This window comes from Oryctolagus cuniculus, chromosome 1 (assembly GCF_051225735.1).
Source record: "Oryctolagus cuniculus isolate XC-2025 breed Fujian yellow rabbit chromosome 1, ASM5122573v1, whole genome shotgun sequence".
Lineage (NCBI taxonomy): Eukaryota > Metazoa > Chordata > Mammalia > Lagomorpha > Leporidae > Oryctolagus > Oryctolagus cuniculus.
In genome coordinates, this window is record NC_142867.1 from 116,910,806 (window position 1) to 116,935,014 (window position 24,209).

A 24,209-nucleotide genomic window follows, 5' to 3' on the forward strand; every position below is an offset into this window, starting at 1 on the left:
AAAACAAAAAAAAAACTCCCCAGCCCTAAAATCACCTGCACAGGAAATGCTATCTTTATTACCTTTAAGATTCATTTATTTTACATGAAAGCATGATGGGGGTAAGGGAGAGGAGTGGTGGGGAATGAGAGAGAGAGAGAGAGAGAGAGAGAGAGAGAGAGAGACTGTCCCATCAGCTGGTCTACCTCCCAGATAGTCTCAACAGTCAGCACTGGGTCAGGCCAAAGCCAGGAGCCATGAGATTCATCTTGGTCTCCCACATGAGTGGCAGAGACCCAAACACTTGGGCCATCATCTGTTGCTTTTCCCAGGCCATTAACATGGAGTTGGACTGGAAACAGAGCATCCAAAACTTGAACCAGCACTCATATGGAATAGTGTTACAGGAGAAAGCTTTGCCTATTATGCCACCACGCTGGACCTGAACACACTATATTTGATCAAAATATTCTAACAGGTTTTTCTCAGGGCAAGCTTAACGTCCTTATTCCTCAAGCTATAGATTAAGGGATTCAACATGGGAATTACATTAGTATAAAACACAGAAGAAATTTTTCCCTCATCCAGTGATCCAGCAGAGGATGGCCTAAGATACATTATTGCACCTGATCCATAAAACAGAGAAACAGCAATTATGTGAGAACTGCAGGTGCTGAAGGCTTTGGACCTGCCCTCAGTGGAGTTTATTTGAAAGATGCTGGAGAGAATGAAACCATAAGAGAGAAAGATGGTGAGGCTGGGCACAATGATGTTGATGCCAACCACAATGAAAACCACCAATTCATTGACATATGTGCTGGTGCAGGAGAGCTGCATCACTGGGAGGATGTCACATAAGTAGTGGTTGATGGTGTTTGCATCACAGAAGGTCAGTCTCAGCATGCATACAGTGTGGGCCGTGGCACCTGAAAAGGCCATCGTGTATGAACCAAGCATAAGGCTGAAACACACTTTAGGGGACATGACTACGGTATAGAGAAGTGGGTTACAGATGGCCACATAGCGATCATAGGCCATTGATGTCAACACATAGCTTTCAGAAATACCCAAAAAACAAAAAAAGTAGAGCTGCACCATGCACCCCGTGTATGATATAATATTCCTCTCTGAAACAAAGTTCACCAGCATTTTGGGTGTAAATACAGAAGAATAACAGAGGTCAATGAAGGACAAATTGAAGAGGAAGAAGTACATGGGGGTGTGAAGGTGTGAGTGCAGCCCAATCAGAGTCACCAAGCTCAAATTTCCCAGCACGGTGACCACGTACATGAATAGAAACAGGAAGAACAGGGGCAGCTGGAGATCTGGCTGGTCTGTTAATCCTTTCAGGGTGAACTCAGTCACAAGGGAGCCATTTCTTGGAGCCATTCTTCTCTAGGGTGTCTGTGGGTGAAGGAAGAAGGGTGCTGTTAGAGGACAGCCCAGCTCTTCCCACCCTACCTCATCCGCAGTGTGAGAGGTGTGCAGGAATGAGCCTGTGAAATGAGCCCTTGTAGAGCTCCACCAACCCAGCCTGCAGAGTGCAGGGCAGCAGCAGCAAGTGCAGTCACCAGTTCTGGGATAAAGGACAGGAGGGCTGGACCAGGGCAGGATGGTTTGTTCTCTTAGCATTTGTTCCTTCACTTGAGCACTCCCTCTCTAGTAAAAGTGGAGCCTGAGATCTTAGACATCCAGTGCTCCCCTCCAATGCAGATTAGACTAATGAAGTGGAAACCAAAGCATTGTTCCTGGGGCCCTGCACTGTACTGCAGTGGGTTCACGCCCTGGCCTGAGCACTGGCATCCCATATGGCCACCGGTTCTAGTCCCAGCTGCTCCACTTCTTGTCCAGCTCTCTGCTATGGCCTGGCCTAGCAGTGGAAGAGGCCCAAGTCCTTGGGCACCTGCACCCATGTGGGAGACCGGAGGAAGCTTCTGGCTCCTGGCTTCAGATCAGCACAGTTCCAGCTGTTGCGACCAATTGGGGAGTAAACCATCATATGGAAGACCTCTCTCTCTCTCTGCCTCTGTTCTCTCTGTGTAACTCTGACTCTTAAGTAAAAAAATAAAGAAATCTTTTTTTTTTTTATTTGACAGGTAGAGTTATAGACAGTGTGAGAGAGAGACAGAGAGAAAGGTCTTCCTTCTGTGGGTTCACCCTGCAAATGGCCACTAGAGCTGGCGCTACGCCAATCCGAAGCCAGGAGCCAGATGCTTCCTCCTGGTCTCGCAGGTGGGTGCAGAGCCTGAGCACTTGGGCCATCCTCCAGTGCCTTTCCAGGCCACAGCAGTGAGCTGGACTAGAAGAGGAACAATTGGGACTATGAACCTGGCGCCCATATGGGATGCCGGCTCCGCAGGGGGAAGACCAACCAAGTGAGCCATAACGCCAGCCCCCAAAATAAATAAATCTTAAAAAAAAAATGTTCATAGAATGGCAGATGTCCTAAACAACACCCTGGCCTCAGAATCAGCCATTAAGGCGTTCAGATCTGGCAGAAGAGCCATGAGAGTATTTTAGGCATGGAAAGCCAAGACACTCTGGAAAATAAAAAAGAAAAAGAGGACCTAAATGAAAGATCTCTGTGAGTGAGATCTCAGTATAAAAAAAGGGGCCATTAAAGAAGGAGGTACCTTTCTCTGAAGGGAGGAGAGAACTTCCACTTTGACTATGACCTTGTCTGAATAAGATCGAAATCAGTGAACTCCAAAGGCTTCCATAGCCTTGGCAACTCATGACTAGAGGCTAGGGAGATTACTGAAGCCATAAACAAGAGTGTCAATTTGTTAAGTCAACAACAGGAGTCACTGTGTACTTACTCCTCATATAGGATCTCTGTCCTTTATGTGTTGTCCAATGTGAATTAATGCTATAACTAGTACTCAAACAGTATTTTACACTTTATGTTCTCTGTGGGAGCAAACTGATGAAATCTTTACTGAATATATACTAAATCGATCTTCTGTATATACAGATAATTGAAAATGAATCTTGATATTAATGGAATGGGAGAGGGAGCAGGAGATGGGAGGGGTGCAAGTGGGAGGGAAGTTATGGGGTGGGGGAAGCCATTGTAATCCATAAACTGCACTTTGGAAATTTATATTTACTAAATAAAAGTTTGAAAACATTGTTCCTAATGCTAAACTAAGGAAGCGTGGTCTGGTAAAGGTTAAGTTGCCATCTGTGCCACAGAAGAATGACAGAGTTCTGTCTGTGGAGCAGGAACTGGTGTGGGCTCCTCCCTGCGACATGTTCTCCCTGCTTGACTTGCATTCAGGATTGCACAAAGTGGGATCAGGGCAGGATAGTCTAGTTTAGAACCCTGGACTCCATTCTTTTTTTATTGTTTTAAATATTTATTTATTTTATTTGAAAGACAGAGTTACAGAGCAAGAGATCTTCCATCCACTGGATCACTACCAAAGTGGCAGCAATAGTCAGGACTGGGCCAGGCAGAAGCCAGGAGCCAGGAGCCTGGTGCACTATCTGATCTCCCACATGGGTGGCAGTGGCCCAGACACTTGGGCTGTCTTTCATTGCTTTCTCTGGCCCATCAGCAGGGAGTTGGATTGGAAGTAGAGCAGGGAGGACTCAAACCAGCATCCATATGGGATGCTGGAATTTCATACAGAGACTTAACCTGCTGCATTGCAAAGCTGACCATTGTCTCCATCCTTAAACAGAGGACAATAACATTCATACAATTCAGGAACTCACTGTCCTTAGTCCATACCTCCGTCCTTCCTTGTCTTGTAGTTTAATCTTCTGTTCTTGGAAAAGTAGCCTCAGATTCCATAATTTTGAATCCTTCAATTCCTTTGGTTCTAAGAGGATGCCATCCACACCTGGTTCCTGATATGCCCTGGAAATATTTCTGATAGCACAATGCATGATGATTTCTAATAGCATAATGTATGATAATACATTTTTCTCTCTAGCACCAGAGAAAAATAGAGTCTTTATGATTACCACACTTACCATTTGATAAGAACACAGAAGATTTAAGTAAGTTTATTATATAGTGTACCTGGTTATAAAAAGGATAGAAGCTTGTTCAGTCTCTTCCCAGGAGAACGGATTCTGGATGTCAGACAGGAAAAGGGGGATTGTGTTTACAATTAGACTGAGTACTCTTTAGCTCCCGAGTGAGTCACAGTTGTACTCAAGTTTTCCCTTCTCTCAAGGGATTGTACATCTCCCAAAGCAGGGCCAAAAATCAACTCATATCTCCCTACTGTCTGGATCTCTTCAGGGAAATCTATTGCTTGGGTATTTCATCTCACATCCCAAATGGCAATTCCCACAGGATCTGCCTCCAGACTTACTGATTTCTTTACCTGAAAATTTTCAAAGATTAGAGTAACTCAGGTGCTGCCTGTCTTGAGAGTCATTAGAATCATGTTTAATGATGGTCATCCTTTCTAAATTAGTGACTTTTAAACACCTGCTGTAGATGTCTACATGAGTGTATGGGCAAGTCCTTTTTAAAAAATGTGTATTTTTTTTTAAAAAATGTGTATATCTTTATATCTTATTTATTTGAGAAGGGGAAGGAAGAAGAGAGAGAGAGAAACTCCCATCTGGTTTACTCCCCAGATGCCCACCATGACCAGGCCTGGACTGGACTGAAACCAGGATCCAGCAACTCTATCTAGGTTTCCCAGAATGGGGGCAGGGACCCAAGTACTTGAACAATCAGTGCCGTCTCCCAGGGCCTGCATGAGCAGGAAGGTGAATCTGGAGTCTGAACTGGGAATCGAAGGCAGACACCCAGATGTGGGATTCAGGTGCCTTAACAACGCCAAATGCCCACCACGTGCTCAGAACTTAACTGTATCATTTTAGTAATAAGAACATCAGTTTATTCTCATCCTAGCAAAGAGTGGTGGTTGTGGAATAAGAGGACCTTCCTACACTCATTGACTACATAGTACATTGGGCAACTAACCTAACCTCCATGTGCTTCTGGCACAGAATTCCTAAAATAGGAGTAGTAACAATAATATCTCACTCACTGGGTTGTTGTGACAGTTAAACAAGGTACAAGGAATACGGTTACATGATGAACAGTAAATACCAGTTGTCATTACACACGTTCCCATAACTTCTGATAGACGTTCCATACATACCTTTCCTAATTTTTTCCCTTTAATTCTTCTGTTCCCCTAAAAGCCATGAGTTCTCTAAAACCAAACATCACTTCTGTCTATTTTATTCTTTCTTCTTGGCCCTAAGTGCAGTGCAGAATACAAAGGAGATCCCACCCCTCTCTTTGGGAGTGGGGAATTACATCCTCTGGCTAAACCTTCAGAACATTGTCCATATATCTCACATACTCAGAGGAGTCCACAAACACAATGACTCCCATCCCTTTCTTCAGCCACCATACCTACTCAGGCACTTTTTAGATTTAACTAACTTTTAGGTTCTCCTCACAGTTAGGCTAGCATTTCCCCACATAATCTTATTTCACATCTACACTGCTGTTAAAATAAGCACCAAAAGTATGATTCCGACCCTCCCTTATTTAAGAATTTTCTAGTCTCCATTATCCACTGGGCAACTGAATTATTGTAATAGAAGTCCAGTTAAAATTAACAAAGAAATCAAGTGAGAATTATAGCTGGTGAGAAATAAAATATTGTGATTGTTTTAAATGTTTTGGATGCATTGACTATTTTTTTCTTGAAGATTTATTATTTATTTGAAAGGTGGAGTTACAGAGAGGCAGAGGCAGAGAGAAAGAGAGAGAGGTCTTCCATTTGATGGTTCACGCCCCAGATGGCCACAATGGCCAGAGCTCTGCTTATCCAAAGCCAGGAGCTTCCTCCAAGTCTCCCATGCAGGTGCAGAGGCCCAAGGACTTGGGCCATCTTCTACTGCTTTTCCAGGCCATAGCAGAGAGCTGGATCAGAAGTGGAGCAGCCAGGACTCGAGCCAGTGCCCATATGGGATCCAGCACTGAAGGCAGCGGCTTTACCCACTATGCCACAGTGCCAGCCCTTGAGTGCACTGACTCTTATACGTAAACTCTTAATTTCTTAAATATATAAGAAAGAGATGTTTCTTAAAGATTTATTTATTTATTTTTCAAAACGCAGAGTGATAGAGCATAAGAGAGATTTCCCATCTGCTGATTCATTCTCCAAATAACCGCAGCAGCCAGGGTTGGGCCAGACCAAAGCTAGGACACAGAAACTCCATCCTGGTCTCCCACATGGGTAGCAGGGGTCCAAGTAGTTGGGCCATCTTCTGCTGACTTCTTTTTTTTTTTCTTCCAGAAACCTTTTATTTATTTGTATGCTTTCATGAGGCACATTAGTTGGAAGCTGGCTCAAAAGCAGAGCAGCTAGGACTCCAACCAGCACTCCATTGTGGAATGCTGGTGCCACAAGAATTTTTTTTATCCAATCATCAGTTGAAGGGTGGCTTGAAGAGTGCTTACATTTTAAAGTCACGAGAGAAAGCAAAATATACAAAACACTCCTCAGGTGAGATTTAAGGTCAAATTAAAGTCTTCACAAACTCTTACCATCATCATAAATTTATTTTTATCCTCAATATTTATGATATGCAGATTTCTTTTTTTAAAAACTTTTATTTAATGAATATAAATTTCCAAAGTACGACTTATGGATTACAATGGCTCCCCCCCCCAATAACGTCCCTCCCACCCGCAACCCTCCCCTTTCCCACTCCCTCTCCCCTTCCATTCACATGAGGATACATTTTCGATTCTCTTTATATACAGAAGATTCAGTTTAGCATACATTAAGTAAAGATTTCAACAGTTTGCTCCCACACAGAAACATAAAGTGAAAAATAATAGATGATTTTTCAAATGATGATGAAATCAGATCAGAACTATTGTCATGTTTAATCTCAGTGAGAGTCAAGTTGGGAATTGATAATTTCTTTTTTTTTTTTTAACAGAAGATCAGTTTAGTATACATTAAGTAAAGATTTCAACAGTTTGCACCCCCATAGAAACACAAAGTGAAATATACTGTTTGAGCACTCGTTATAGCATTAAATCTCAATGTACAACACACTAAGGACAAAGATCTTACATGAGGAGTAAGTGCACAGTGACTCCTGTTGTTGACTTAACAAATTGACACTCTTGTTTATGGCATCAGTAATCACCCTAGGCTATTGTCATGAGCTGCAAAGACTATGGAAGCCCCCTGAGTTCACTGACTCTGATCATATTTAGACAAGGCCATGGTCAAAGTGGAAGTTCTCTCCTCTCTTCAGAGAAAGGTACCCCCTTCTTTGATGACCCATTCTTTCCACTGGGATCTCACTCGTGGAGATCTTTCATTTAGGTTTTTTTTTTTTTTCCCCCAGAGTGTCTTGGCTTTCCATGCCTGAAATACTCTCATGGGCATTTCAGCCGGATCCAGATTTCAAAGTTCCTTCGAATCATGGAATAATCTGTCAAAAATCTTTTTAAAATAGGAGCTTTCATTTCTCACATGTTAATGAACGGGGCCTGAGTGCTGTGATGGCAGCAAAGGAAGCTTCTCTTGGGATGCACACATCCCACACTGGAATGCTAGTTCAGGATCTAGCCCCCAGCATCCTGATCCAGCTTCCTGCTAATGTGGCTGGGAGACAGAAGATGACCAAGTACTTATGTTCCTGCCGTCCACAGGAGATGTACAGAGGGAGTTCCTGGTTCCTGGGTTCAGTCTGTCCTAGCCACTGCTGTTTTGGCATTTATGGAGTAAACCATTAGAAGGAAGATCTCTCTCTCTCTCTCTCTCTCTCTCTCTCTCTGTATGTGTGTGTGTGTGTACCTCTCTCTCTAACAGTCTGCCTTTCAAATAAATCAATCTTTAAAGAACACAATAAGTAAGAAGTAGAATGTCCTGGAGTTTATGAAATAACCAAACACTCATATCAAGGGCCGACCATGGCACAGCATCTGTTGGCCATGGTTCTGGGAGTTTGTCCCTTCATGTTCATAGCATAACTGCCTAGCTCCGACAATCACATTTAAGCACAACTGTACCCAAATAAGAAAGCGATAGCAAACAGAAAGCAAAAGTAGTACCCTATACCATGAAGCAAATAGTTTCCTGCAAACAGCATTTATTTTGTGCCTCTCTCTTCTCTCAGAAATATGCCATAGAGCCAGCCTCATAGCCAGGAGAACTAACAAAATCACCAATTCTCTCAGCCGTTATCATGCACTGAATTTTTCTGGCATTAGGGAGAAGGGGAGAAGAAATGTTTACTGTGTAAGACAACAGCATGCTTCCCTCCTTTCCAGTTTGGCATCCAGATGGCATAAATTGATCCATACACACTATATGGGAATACTTCAGTTTGTGTAAAAAGGAATTAAAAGATAAGCTTACTTTGGTGCCAAAAACATTTTGAATCCCATGCACCCAGTCACTTGCCCTAAGTGAACTACATAGCAACTTACCTATCTAGTATTGTGCTGCATTCGGGGTTTCCGTTTTGGGAAAAACTCAGCCAAAAATACCGAATAAAAATTCCCGACAATATTTTGTGACTTACATAGATATTTCATTGATTATTTTCTTTCTTTATTAAATTGATCCATGTATATGATATTCTTGATGGTAAAAAGAAAAATTACTATATTTATTCACTATGTAACATATCAATGTAAATTATTTAAAACAAAGCATAATTAAAAGAGTTTGTGATTATTTTATTTTTATTAGGTCATATTTCCAAGTAAAAGATCTTCATATTTGTAGTGAAAATTTATGCTATGCTCTCTTCTGGAATACTTTTTTCTGTCAGGTATGCTTTTTTCTTTAAAGATTTATTTATCTATTTGAAAAGCAGAGTTATACAGAGAGGGACAGACACAGAGAGACTGAGAGATCTTCCTTCCATTGGTTCACTCCCCAAATGTCTGCAATGGCTTAGGCTGGGCCTGGCTGTGGACAAGAGCCTGGAATTCCATCCAGGACTCTCACACGGCTACAGGGGCCCATGGACTTGGGGCCATCTTCTGCTGCTTTCCCAGACCATAGCAGAGAGCTGGACAGGAAGTGAAGTGGTTGGGACTTAAACTGGAACCCATTTAGGACACTGGTGTCTCAGGAGAAAGCTTACCCACTGTACCACAACCTCACCCCAGTTTCAGGTTTTTGGAAGTAAACAACTTCTTGCAATTATTGATCAAGTATTCTCAATAATAATAACTACCAAATGTTTACAATCGCCAGAACAACAAGATATTGCATTTAACACAGAGTTTTAAATAACTGTTTAAAACATTCAAAAATTTAAAATCAAAATCATTTTCAAAGGATGTATGATATCATCTTTTTCCATTTGCAAATTTTGTGTCGACTCACTTCAGAACCAGTTTCACTTTTTCATCTCATGTATTTCAAAGTTACAAAGAAGTCCTAATTTGCAGAAGGCTTCTGCATTTGTAGAGTAGCCATACTAGCTTGTGTCTGATCTGGAGAGAGAGAGGCTGGACTGTAAAGGCAACACCAAAAGCTGAGTGCATAAGGCTGAATGTTTCTCCAATTCAGACTGTGTGTGTGGAGAAGCTACAACACAGCAAGAGGATTTGAAATATGTACCCATATCGCTCCCAAAGCACACATAGAAAACTTCCAAACATTCAACAATGGTAAAATAAGCTCAAATATTCTATCAGTATCTTATGTCTACTTTCTTATGACATTAATTATTTAAAGCCTTTGACTTTGAACAACTTTAGTTACAAATATTATAAAATGTCATTTTAACTAAAAAGTTAAATAAGTTACATTTTCCAGTTCAATACAAGCAATCTGGCCTGAAAAATGAGACTGTTGATTGCACAGAATTGACCCAGGCTATTTGCTGATTTGTTCTCCACCAGGGAGTACTCCTTACTACATCTAGTACTCAGACCACAGTAATGTCCTATGCCTGTGGATTCACATTGCAGCTTTGTGTTGAATACTAAGGATTTATAGACATGGATGTCATGCCCCTTATTCTATATCATTTTTGAAAGCATGTGAACTTTCAAGATAAATACATTGAGCAAGTGATGGCTCAAGTACTTGTGTCCTGCCACCCATTTTGGAGATCTGGATGGAGTTCCTGGCTCCTGGCTTAGGCCTGGCCCTGCCCCAGGCCATTTAGGGCATTTGGGCAGTAAACTAGTATGTGAATGCTCTGTTTCTCCTCTCTCTCTCTCTCTCTCTCTCCCTCCCTCCCTCCCTTTTTGTCTCTCTTTCTTACTCTTGCTCTCACTTTCTCTGTCCCTGCGTATGTGTGTCTGATTTTCAAATAAAAACAAATAAATGAAATCTTTAAAAATAGGAAAATACATACTTTAGATTGAAATTCAAATAAAATCATTTTAAGATTTCTATGTAACCAAGTACTATAATGAATATAGACAAAAATATAGAAGTAATACAAAGCATTTAGATTCTGTTTAAGAAATGAAAGTCTTAAAATTATAATGGTGAGATGAGTATTATCATAAATGTTCATACTTGACTCTACACTCTGCCTGTCAAAATACTTGGTTCTTCCTTAAAAACAATAATTTTACTCAGATTGAAGTAAAGATCATAGCTGATATCATTATCTTCTAAGGCTAATCTTAAAAGCCAGTCTTTTAAAAGTTTTTCAAAAATCACGATAGATTTCCATAAATATAAAAATGCAGTGGTAAGAACCATGGTTTCTTGAAGGCCATACTACACTGAAGTCATCCAAAGTAAGGATGGACAGGAGAGAGCGAAATATAAATGTACTACTGTGGAAACCATGACCCCATCTCACCAGGAAAACTCGACCTAAACTCCTCAGGCTCATCCTCCCAGAAAATGACTGACCCTTGAACAAGAGCATGATGAAGCTTTTCCTTTTTGCCCATCCTATTTACCCCATTTTAAAATCGATCTTTAAAGAGTCATGTGTGTGTTTTCATTGGGCATCAAAGTCTATGGCTCATCTGTCAGCATCCTGGCTGAGAGTCAGTTCCCGTACCACTCTCACTTTCAGGACCATTCTGTAAGAGTCCTCCAGAGGTTCTCTCTATTCTTTCACAATTTGTTTCTTCTTTCGTTTTCTTTTCCCTTCCTTCTTTCCTTCCTACCTTCCATCCTTCTTCCTTCCTCTGTTCCTCACTCCATCCCTTCCATTTCTGCTTAGGATGTGCAATAGTTTGAAAAGCTAGCAGCCAATGGGGGAGAGAACCAGCGGATGGAAGACCTCTCTCTCTCTCTCTCTCTCTGCCTCTCCTTCTCTTTATGTGTAACTCCGACTTTCAAATAAATAAACAAATAAATCAAAGAAAGAAAGAAAATCTAGCCTCTATGTGATTACTTGTGTGGCCTAGAGAAACTCCTATAACCATATCCTAATTAAATGAATGGAATAGAGAGACTTATAATTAATAGGATTTGTAAAGAAGATAGCATACAGTAAGGAACTCAAATTCAATTATTTCTTCTAAGAAAAAAATAAATAAAATTTACATATTAAACAAACAAATCTCAATTGAGCAAGATCCCCACACATGTTTTTGTGTTTTAAAAGAAGTAAATAGACTTCCCTTTGCAAAAGGAAACCCTGGTTACACAACCAGGGCAACAAAGAGCAACAAAGACACTTGACATCGCATGTGGCTCTTGATACTGTAAGCAGGAATATCATTGTGTATTTTTCATCACAATCACAGATACAATCCACATATAAATGCAAAAATTATCAATATTTCAATTCTATTTATCACAAAGTATCAGTTGACCGAGGCCTTGCTGTTTTGAGTGGAGTTTGAGAAAGGTGGGCAGATCCGTGAGCCTCACCTAACCATCAATGACAATAGAAACTTAATCCAATAAAGTATATGGTCCCTATATAGATATGAGGCTAAAAATCCAGAACTAGAACCATTACTGAAAGAACCCTAAAAAATTGACATCTGTACCATGTCCACAAGTTCTGTCATGGCTCCTGTTTTAATGCAGTTTTAAGTAGTAAGATACTTGAATGAGGAAAGCACTCTATGTAGTAGTTTCAGAAGAGGAAGAAAGAAATGAAACGAACACATGAGATAGTTCCCAATGCCTTGCCTTGCCTTGAATAGTAAATACACATAAGATATAACTAGTAAGTAGGTTACCTTTAGATAGGAAAGGATATCAGCTCAGTGTCTGCATCAGGTATAAAGATGGAAACTGGGGCAGAGCCCCCTTGGGACTAAGATGACCCTCATCCAAGAAAAGACACACGTAGCTGTATTGCATGCAGAGAGAAGAAAGTGTTTTAGAGTAGAAATCCTGCCAAGACTATAGAAAGAAAGATGAAGAGAGGAAAGAAAGAGATTAGAAGGACGTTTACGAGGAGGTGTAGGCAGAGGACAAAAAGACCTTGCCATGGAAAAGGACCAACTCAGCCCTAGCAGTGCTGCTTAATTTGTAATTCTCTTCAGAGTTTTCTTCAGAGCAAGCTGACATCCTTGTTTCTGAGGCTATAAATGAGGGGGTTCTGCATGGGCACTGCGAGAGTATAAAACACAGACAAAAATTTTCCTTGGCTGAAAGATTCAGCAGAAGATGGCTTCACATACTCAAGCAACCCAGATCCATAGAACAGGCCAACAGTTATGATATGGGAACCACAGGTGTAGATGGCTTTGGACCAACCTTTAGCTGGAGACATGTGAATGACATTAAAAAGAATGAAAGCATAAAATACTAGGATAATGAGGCTCGATGCAATGATAACGGTACCTACAATGATAGAGCTGGTAAGCTCATTGGCCTACGTGCTGCTGCTGATGGCTTTGGAATCACAAAAGGTGAGCCTAAGCATAAATACCATGTGGACCATGGCACCAGAAAACCCCATCAAATATGAACCAGACATCAACAAAAAAGAAACCTTTGGGGACACAACAACCGTGTACTTCAGTGGCTTACAGATGGCCACATAACGATCATAGGCCATGGCTGTCAGCACATACCACTGAGAGTTGACAAAAAAGCAGAAGAAAAAGAGTTGAGCCATGCATTCTGGAAAGGAGATGATGCTGCTCTCTGAAATAAAGCCCATCAGCATTTTAGGGGTTAAGACAAATGAATAACAGACATCAATGAAGGACAGGTTGCAAAGAAAAAAGTCCATTGGGGTATGAACGTGCAAATTCAGGCAAATTAGAGTAACTAAGCTCAAGCTGCCCAGCACAGTAACCACGTAGTTCACCAAGAACAGAAAATACAGGGGCAGTTGGAGCTCAGGTTGCTCTGACAATCCCACAAGAACAAACTCCACCACTGACGAGTTTTTTCCATAGCCATTCACTTCACCAGTAGATCTGTGAGCAGAGGAATACAAGGTGATGTTAACAATCAACTCTCATTTTTGTCTCCAGAGAGGAAGGACCTTCAGGGCTATCTGAAGACTCAAGCAAGATCTCCAGGAGCGAGTTTTCTTAGGCTGATTCCTGAGGGTTCCCCACCTCCTCCTTCCCTCACCTGTGTGTGTTTGTCTGACCAGGAAGAATGCTGATACACTTCCCGGGGTCTCCAGACTTCATTCCCCTGTACTCCTCAGTCGTCACTGAGTGCTGACAAGAGCAACACATAGGTGGTAATCCTCATAACCCTTCATTTATATAGTTTTGGGTTTGAAGGGACATTATTAAAAAAAAGGTAATTCAGTGCTCACCTTTCTTTCTCAGCAAGCCTCACTGGGCTGCACATTGAGGGCCCGTCCTCTCCACTCTACTGAGGAGACAAAGCTTCTAATGATGAAAGAAGTTGTAGCCATCATCACAGACCTCAGTCTTTGAGATGTTAGAAGAGCTATGATAGAGGATATGCCATGATTGCTATTTAAGAGTTTTCCCAGAAGTTTTTTTTTTTTTTTCCTTTCCGTGCCAGAGGTAAATAATAATCCTTTAAAAAGCTCCACAATAGGAAAACTTTCACTTTAGGAGCGGCAAGATGGCGGAATAGGAAGGGAGCACACTGATTGTCTGGGAAGAGACAGTTTAAGAAAAGTGGAGATACTGCAGGTTCAAGGAAGAGTAGGGGAAGAAACAGCAGAGGAAACTCTTCCAGAACTAGTGATTCACAGTATACCTTCGTGGATTGCGTGGGAGACCACAGCTTGGGACACCAGTGGTAGAATCAATGCAACAGCACTGGAACGTGAAGTGAGCCGAACCTCCATAGTCTGAGACACCGGTGGGAAAGCAGAAAGAGGAGTTAGAGGGAACGAGGCTTGAAATACCGTGGGGAAAAATTCACCAGGCCAACTAGAAGAGAGAGGAAAAAAAAAAAGTGACCAGTACAGACACGAGTTTCTCTCTCTCCACTCACCTCTCAAAGGCAAGCAAGACAAACAGCAGGAGCCATTTTGGACATACATCATATGTGGAGCAACCTCAGGACTGCACCCGCCCTCAGCCAAGTAGAAAAACCTAACTCTGTGGGTGGGGGATGGGATGAAATAACAGGAGATTAGGACCTAGTGAATGTGTGGTGCTGATGAACTGAGACTGTGAAAAAAGAGACGGTGGGGGAGAGAACTCACGGAATTCATGTGAGTACCCTGCTACCATTCGGTAACCTTGGCAACCCAGTGGGAGACCGCAGGAGAATTGGAGTCCACACTGAGGGTAGCACAGAATCCCTGTGTAGTCCGTGGGAAAGACCTCTGATCTCTACTACTGTGGGTATATCATTCACCTGCTAACTACCTTCAATTCTGCTCAGCTGTGTGGAATTACTTCCCTTCTGAATCGAAAGAAAGAAAGAAAGAAAGAAAGAAAGAAAGAAAGAAAGAAAGAAAGAAAGAAAGAAAGAGAGATTTACCACGCCTAACCTGGGAGTGTCACCTTTGGCACACCCTTAACCCTGAGGAACCAAACAGAGATCTCGGGCCACACCCATCTCAAGCCTCTAAGGCTCCATCAAAAGCAGACAGTCCACTTAATACAGTCATAGTATAACAAGAAAAAAAAAACACAGTGAGGGAAGAAGAATCCAAAGAATATCTTCACAATGCTAAGCAACAAATGCAGAAACTGAGGAACAAGAACAAGATAGACATTATGGCACCCCCAAATGAACAAGACACCCCAAGCCAAGATTATGAAGATGATGAGATGGAAGAAATGCAAGATACTGATTTCAAAGAATTTATGATAAGAACAATTAGAAGTTTTCAAAAACAAATGCTTGAGCTACGGAAATCCTTACTGGACAGGATAGAAAATCTCCTTCGAGAAAATGAAATCTTAAGGAGGAATCAAAATGGAACGCAGAAACTAGTAGAACAAGAAAGTGTGATAGTGAAGAGAAATCAAAATGAAATGAAGAACTCAATAGATCAAATGACAAACACATTAGATCCTTAAAAACAAAGTCAGTGAAACAGAAGAGAGAGCATCGGACTTAGAAGACAGAGCACAGGAAAGTTTACAGTCAAACCAAAGAAAAGAAGAGGAAATTAAAAATCTAAAAAATATTATTGGGAATGCACAAGATACTATTAAAAAACCTAACATTCAGGTTCTAGGAGTTCCTGAAGGCATGGAGAGAGAGAACGGGTTAGAATGCATTTTTAGTTAGATACTTGCAGAGAACTTCCTGGGTTAGGAGAAGGACAGAGAACATCCTAGTACAGGAAGCTCATAGAACCCCTAGTAAACATGACCAAAAGAGATCCTCACCACGACACGTTGTAATCAAACTCACAACAGTGTAACATAAAGAAAAGATTCTAAAATGTGCAAGAGAGAAATGTCAGATTACTCTCAGAGGATCTCCAGTAGATTTCTCATCAGACCCTACAGGCTAGAAGGGAATGGCGGGACATACTCCAGGTACTAAGAGAGAAAAAACTGCCAGCCCAGAATATTATATACTGCAAAGCTCTCATTTGTGAATGAAGGTGAAATAAAGACCTTTCATAGCAAACAGAAATTGAAAGAATTTGTCACCACTCATCCAGCCATGAAAAAAATGCTTAAAGATGTGTTACACACAGAAACACAGAAACATGGTCATCAATATGAAAGAAGGTAAAGGAAGGAAACCTCACAGCAAAACATCACAGGAAGTTCAAAACATATATTTGAAAATACCTTTGGAAAATGGCAGGGCAAGTCACCACTTATCATTAGTCACATTGAACGTTAATGGCCTGAACTGTCCAGTTAAAAGACACCGATTGGCTGATTGGTTTAAGGAACAAAACCCATCTATTTGCTGCTTACAAGAAACACATCTTTCCAATAAAGACCCATACAGACTGAGAGTGAAAGGCTGGAAAATGATATACCATGCCAACAGAAATGAAAAAAGAGCAGGTGTAGCCATCTTAATATCGGACAATATAAACTTTAACACAAAAACTGTTAAGAGAAACAAAGAGGGGCACTATATAATGATTAAGGGATCAATTCAACAGGAAGATATAACGATTATCAATGTATATGCACCTAATTACAGGGCACCGGTTTATTTAAAAGATTTGTTAAAGGACTTAAAGGGAAACTTAGACCCCAATACAATAGTATTGGGGGACTTCAGTACCCCACTCTCAGAAATAGACAGATCAACAGGACAGAAGATCAACAAGGAAACAGCAGATTTAATCGACACTTTTGCCCAAATGGATCTAACAGATATCTACAGAACTTTCCATCCTACCCATAAAGAATTTACATTCTTCTCAGCAGTACATGGAACCTTCTCTAGGATTGACCACATGCTAGGCCATAAAGTAAGTCTCAGCAAATTCAAAAGAATTAGAATCATACCATGCAGCTTCTCAGACCATAGAGGAATGAAGTTGGAAATTAACAACTCAGGAATCCCTAGAGCATATGCAATCACATGGAGATTGAACAACATGCTCCCAAATGAACAATGGGGCATAAAAGAAATCAAAAGAGAAATCCAAAAGTTTCTGGAAGTAAATGAGGATAACAACACAACATATCAAAACTTACGGGATACAGCAAAAGCAGTGTTAAGAGGAAAGTTTATAGCAATAGGTGCCTACATCAAGATATTGGAAAGGCACCAAATAAATGAGTTTCAATGCATCTCAAGGATCTAGAAAATCTGCAGCAAACCAGACCCAAATCTAGTAGGAGAAGAGAAATAATTAAAATCAGAGAAGAAATCAACAGGATTGAATCAAAAAAAATTACAAAAAATCAGCCAAACAAAGAGCTGGTTTTTTGAAAAAATAAACAAAATTGACAGCCCATTGGCATAACTAACTAAAAAAAGAAGAGAAAAGACCCAAATCAATAAAATCAGAGATGAAAAAGGAAACGTAACAACTGACACCACAGAAATAAAAGGAATCATCAGAAATTACTACAAGGACTTGTATGCCAGCAAACAGGGAAACCTATCAGAAATGGATAGATTCCTGGACACATGCAACCTACCTAAATTGAACAAGGAAGACATGGAAAACCTAAACAGACCCATAACCGAGACAGAAATTGAAACAGTAATAAAGGCCCTTCCAACAAAGAAAAGCCCAGGACCAGATGGATTCACTGCTGAATTCTACCAGACATTTAAAGAAGAACCAACTCCAATTCTTTCCAAACTATTCAGAACAATAGAAAAAGAGGGAGTCCTCCCAAATTCTTTCTATGGTGGCAGCATCACCTTAATTTCTAAGCTGGAAAAAGATGCAGCATTGAAAGAGAATTACAGACCAATATCCCTGATGAACATAGATGCAAAAATCCTCAATAAAATTCTGGCCGATAGAATGCAACAACACATCAGAAAGATCATCCATCCAGAACAAGTGGGATTTATCCCTGGTATGCAGGGATGGTTCAACATTCGCAAATCAATGAATGTGATTCACCACATTAACAGACTGCAGAAGAAAAACCATATGATTATCTCAACAGACGCAGAGAAAGCATTCGACAAAATTCAACACCCTTTCATGATGAAAACTCTAAGCAAACTGGTTATGGAAGGAACATTCCTCACTACAATCAAAGCAATTTATGAAAAACCAACGGCCAACATCATATTGAATAGAGAAAAGTTGGAAGCATTTCCACTGAGATCTGGTACCAGACAGGGATGCCCACTCTCACCACTGCTATTCAATATAGTTCTGGAAGTTTTAGACAGAGATATTAGGCAAGAAAAAGAAATTAAATGGATACAAATTGGGAAGGAAGAACTCAAACTATCCCTCTTTGCAGATGATATGATTCTTTATTTAGGGGACCCAAAGAACTCTACTAAGAGACTACTGGAACTCATAGAAGAGTTTGGCAAAGTAGCAGGATGCAAAATCAATGCACAAAAATCAAGAGCCTTTGTATACACAGGCAATGCCACGGCTGAGAAAGAACTGCTAAGATCAATCCCATTCACAATAGCTAAAAAACAATCAAATACCTTGGAATAAAATGAACCAAGGACGTTAAAGATCTCTGCAATTAAAATTACAAAACCTTAAAGAACAAAATAGAAGAGGATACCAAAAAATGGAAAAATCTTCCATGCTCATGGATTGGAAGAATCAACATCAACAAAATGTCCATTCTCCCAAAAGCAATTTATACATTCAATGCAATACCAATCAAAATACCAAAGACCTTATTCTCAGATCTGGAAAAAATGATGCTGAAATTCATCTGGAGACACAGGAGACCTCGAATAGCTAAAGCAATCCTGTACAACAAAAACAAAGCCGGAGGCATCACAATACCAGATTTACACGTACTACAAGGCAGTTGTTATCAAAACAGCATGGTACTGGTACAGAAACAGATGGATAGACCAATGGAACAGAATAGAAGCATCAGAACTCAATCCAAACATCTACAGCCAGCTTATATTTGATCAAGGATACAAAACCAATCCTGGAGTAATGACAGTCTACTCAATAAATGGTGCTGGGAGAATTGGATTTCCACATGCAGAAGCTAGACCCCTACCTTTCACCTTACACAAAAATCCACTCAACATGGATTAAAGACTTAAATCTATGACCAGACAACATCAAATTATTAGAGAACATTGGAGAAACCCTGCAAGATATAGGTACTTGCAAAGACTTCTTGGAAAAGATCCCCCAGGCACAGGCAGTCAAAGCCAAAGTTAACATTTGGGATTGCATCAAATTGAGACGTTTCTGTACTTCAAAAGAAACAGTCAGGAAAGTAAGAGGCAACTGACAGAATGGGAAAAAATATTTGCAAACTATGCAACAGATAAAGGGTTGATAACCAGAATCTACAAAGAAATCAAGAAACTCCACACCATCAAAACAAACAACCGACTTAAGAGATGGGCCAAGGACCTCAACAGACATTTTTCAAAAGAGGAAATCCAAATGGCCAACAGACACATGAAAAAATGTTCAAGATCACTAACAATCAGGGAAATGAAAATCAAAACCACAATAAGGTTTCACCTCACCCCGGTTAGAATGGCTCATATTCAGAAATCTACCAACAATACATGGTGGAGAGAATGTGGGGAAAAGGGACACTAACCCACTGTTGGTGGGAATGCAAACTGGTTAAGCCACTATGGAAGTCAGTCTGGAGATTCCTCATAAACCTGAAGATAACCCTACCATTCAACCAAGCCATCCCACTCCTTGGAATTTAGCTAAAGAAAATTAAATTGGCAAACAAAAAAGCCGTCAGCACATTAATTTTTATTGCAGCTCAATTCACAACAACTAAGACCTGGAACCAACCCAAATGCCCATCAATAGTAGACTGGATAATTAAAGTATGGGACATGTACTCTATAGAATACTATGCAGCAGTCAAGAACAATGAAATCCGGTCATTTGCAACAAAATGGAGGAATCTGGAAAACATTATGCTGAGTGAATTAAGCCAGTCCCAAAGGGATAAATATCATATGTTCTCCTGATCAGCGACAACTAACTGAGCACCAAAGGGTTTCGAAACCCTTTGAAGTGAAATGGACACTTTGAGAAACAGTGACTTGATCAGCTATTGTCCTGACTGTTGATGTACAATGTAATACTTTGTCTCTTTTAGTAGTTTTTTGTTCTAGTACTATTTGTTGAACTATGTAATTAACACACAATTATTCTTAGGTGTTTAAATTTAACTGAAAAGTGATCTCTGTTAAATATAAGAGTGGGAATAAGAGACGGAGGAGATGTACAATTTGGGACATGCTCAATAGGACTTGCCCCAAATGGTGGAGTTGGAAATGTGCCAGGGGATTCCAATACAATCCCATCAAGGTTGCATGTACCAATGCCATCTCACTAGGCCAAGTGATCAATTTCAGTTTACAATTGATCACACTGATAGGTCTAAGAGTCAAGGGGATCACACAAACAAGACCAGTGTCTGCTAATACTAACTGATAGAATAAAAAAGGGAGAGAACGAGCCAGCATGGGAAGCGGGATACACCGCAGACTCACAGAAGGGCAGATGTCCTAGACAACACCCTGGCCTCAGATTCATCCATTAAGGCATTCAGATCTGGCGGAAGGGCCCATGAGAGTATTTTAGGCATGGAAAGCCAAGACACTCTGGCAAAAAAAAAAAAAAAAAAAAAAAAAAACCACCTAAATGAAAGATCAAATATCTCTGCAAGTGAGATCCCAGTGGAAAGAACGGGGCCATCAAAGAAGGAGGTACTTTTCTCTGAAGGGAGGAGAGAACTTCCACTTTGACTATGACCCTGTCTGAATAAGATCGAAGTCAGCGAACTCAAAAGGCTTTCATCGCCTTGGCAACTCATGACTAGAGCCTAGGGAGATTACTGATGCCATAAACAAGAGTGTCAAATTTTTAAGTCAACAACAGGAGTCACTGTGTACTTACTCCTCATGTGGGATCTCTGTCCTTAATGTGTTGTCCAATGTGAAATAATGCCGTAACTAGTACTGAAAACAGTATTTTACACTTTGTGTTTGGGTGCAAACTGATGAAATCTTTACTGAATATATACTAAATTGATCTTCTGTATATAAAGATAATTGAAAATGAAAAAAAAACTCCACAATAGTCATCTGATTCATATGAAAATCTGTTCCATGTTTCATAGTTCTGAAACAAATGAGCAGAGGTACAAAACACTCTTCCTGACTTTAACTTTTCTTCCCAAGTTGGATGAGCCCCTTGAGGGCAGAAATTACTGAACATGTGTTTATACTTTGTGCATCATAAACCCAGCATCAGATCTTTGGGGACTCAAATTTCTACTCAATTTACCAACAAGAATTCCTCCTAATCCTCAGTGCAAAGTAGTGCCCATTCTCCCTACAGAGCTCTACAGGAGGAAAGTCACTATCCCAAATGCTGCCCTACAAGCACCTTGGGACGGCAGTAATTAATATTAAATCATGAAGTTAATACCCCACATACTTGTAGATCTCATCCCCTCAAACAAACATTGAAGTGAAGTGATTCATAAAGTGCAATGAGCCTCAAAGTTACTGAGGTGAGTCCAGACTTCTCAACTTCCTGATTTGTGACTGTAGACAAGTGATATTGTCTCTGTCTCTGTCTCTCCCTCTCTCTCCCTCCCTCCATATATGTGTGGATATATGTGTAATATATGTACATATTATATGTAATAATATACGTTGTATCTGTATATAATATATACAGATATATGTACTATATGTATATATTATATGCAATATAATATGTGTGTATTGTATATGTTCTATATATGTAATATATACACACATATATCCGGGTAGACAAAGAACAGGGTTTATTAAAATCTTTACCATTGTAAGATTGTATCTAAGTGTAAAGTCTCTCTCTGTCTTTCTATCTCTCACACATACACATACACACACACACACACACCTGTGTATATTAGTAATGGAGTTAATAAGAGAAGTGTATCATTGGGTTATTATAGGAATTAAGTGAAATAATTAACATAAAGTAATGCTATGTGCCTGAACCGTGAAAACAGCCCAGTGGGTTATAAGTATCTCTTTCTCTTTTCATCCTCTATATTCATGCAAACCAGGATTTCTCAGCTTTGGCACTACTGACATTTTTAACTAGATGGTTTCCTGTTGTCAGACTTTCCTGTGTACTAAGAACACATAGCACCCTTGGCTTCTGTCCTTAGATGCCAGTAGTATCCTCTTCCTTCAACCCCAATACACACATTACACACCAGTTGTACTGAGAAAAATCTTCTCCAGGAAGATATTTAGCCTAGTAGTTAAGACATGGATGTCCTACACATCAGAGTGCATGGGTTCAATTCCTGGATCTGGCTCCTTACTCCAACTTCTTGTCAACACAGTCCGTTTGAGACAGAAGTGATGGCTCAAGTAGTAGGATTTCTGCTTCCCACATGAGATATTTGGATTACATCTTCTCTCTCTCTCTCTTTCTCTCTCTCTCTGTGTGTGTGTGTGTGTGCCTCTGCCTCTTTGTAACTCTGCCTTTCAGATAAAAATAAATCTTTTTTTTAAACAAACTATGCACAGCTAATCCATCATATACGATAATTTTCATTTCTGTAGTTCCTTTTTCAGCTGGTTTTCCTCCCCAAATTTTATTAGTAAAAATCTCATCCCACTGCAATCAGTTGTTAGGACTCAATTTCATTTTCTTTTTTTTTAACTTACATTTAGTAAATTTCATTTTCTTAAATAATGTTTCCAGGAATTTGTTGACCCACTGCCATCTTAATAAATGGGTAAAAATAGTCCAAATTCTTTTGGCTATGACACAAAATCTGAATTTTTTTTAAAAAGATTTACTTATAAATTTGAAAGGCAGAGTTACAGACAGAGAGGAAGGGATACCTAGAGAGAAATCTTCCACCCACTGGGTCACTCCCCAAATGCCTACAATGGCCAGGGCAGGGTTAAGTCACTTCATGAGGTGTGTCTCGCTTCCCACATTCTCTTCTGCTTAGTTCTTCTGAGTGATAATCTCATGTGGACTTTCTTATGCAGTGAAAAGAGAATCACCAGAATTGCTAGACTGAACTGAAGTATAATTTGGAGAAAAATAAAGTCCTTTTAAATGTAATTTTATCAGAAAAGACTACAGGCAAATGAGTATTTTTTGCAAACCCTATCAACAGGATTTGGCATATGCTAATTGTGACACCAGCAAGACAGTCCATCAAAACTGCATCAAATGTAATTCCTATATCATGAAATGTCCAGGCCAATAAGCTTAGAATTCCATGTTTCCTATCAATAATATTAATACAGAAAATTAGCTACACAGATATTGCAAGAGAGAAAGAGCGACAAGTTGACACTAAAAAAATATAAATACTAAAAACTGCCGAAAAAAGCTATCACTCCCAGGCTGGTGCAAAGAAGGAGGAAGCATGACCCAATTCTAGACCCTCAGAGAAGAAGTTTTATAGGGTTAGTGACTGGATTACTGACAGTTTGGAGTCACCACACAGCTGGCACTTATACTGCTGAAGGAAGGGCTGCACCCAAGGTTGCTGAAGCCAAAAAGTAGGAGACCAACAGTGAAGCCTCACAAGTGCTTGAGCCACTTGAGGAGCAAAGCCTGGGCAATGCTGTGAGGGAGGCTGGCAGAACTGTAACGGAGGGCTCCCCTGCTGCTGACCATGCCCCTGAGGAGATGCAGCAAGGAAGCACATCTGTTTGTGTTTATGGGACATTTGCCTACCTTCCTTTAGGACTGTGCATCTATTTAATTTGTCCATTTATTAGACTATACTTTGATTATTTGTAAATCAGATAATTCCTGCATTGTTATGCAAACTAGTCTCAATACATTTATCTCCTCTAAGTACTGTGAATATTTTCCAGCCTGTTACTTGTTTATTTTTTGTTAAATAGATGTTTTAATTTTAATGAAGTTTATTTTATCTTGCCTTTCTTTTGGCTTTAGTGCTTTCTAGAATATGTCTAAGAAAGCTATGTCTACACCATATACTTTTCTATGTTTTCTTCTATAAGACATATAGTTTAAGCCTTTCTGTGTATGGTTTTGATCTACCATAGACTAATTTTGGTGTACTGTGTGAGGCAAAGACTAAGATCATTGTTTTCTGGCACTGACTGCTTAAAAAACTTCCTCTCCTAATAGGATTCTTTTGTTTCTTGGTCAAAAATCAACTGATTGTGTGAGTAATGATTTGCTTCTAAATTCTCTATTTTGTCCCACAAATAGATTCTTTGTTTTGTTTTTTTTTTTTTACATTTTAAAAAAGGGAAGAAATTTCATATATTTTATATATT

At 40.0% G+C, this 24,209-nt stretch overlaps 1 protein-coding gene and 2 pseudogenes across 2 annotated transcripts in view; all 3 read right to left on the reverse strand.

Annotated features, from left to right (window-relative positions):
• LOC100352376 (olfactory receptor 8B3-like) overlaps positions 1–24,209 on the reverse strand; it is a 113,499-nt gene that overhangs the window by 52,184 nt on the left and 37,106 nt on the right. The gene's annotated exons all lie outside the window — the stretch shown is intronic.
• On the reverse strand, positions 403–3,655 carry LOC103350571 (olfactory receptor 8B3-like; annotated as a pseudogene).
• Positions 12,404–23,574, reverse strand: LOC100351629 (olfactory receptor 8C8-like; annotated as a pseudogene).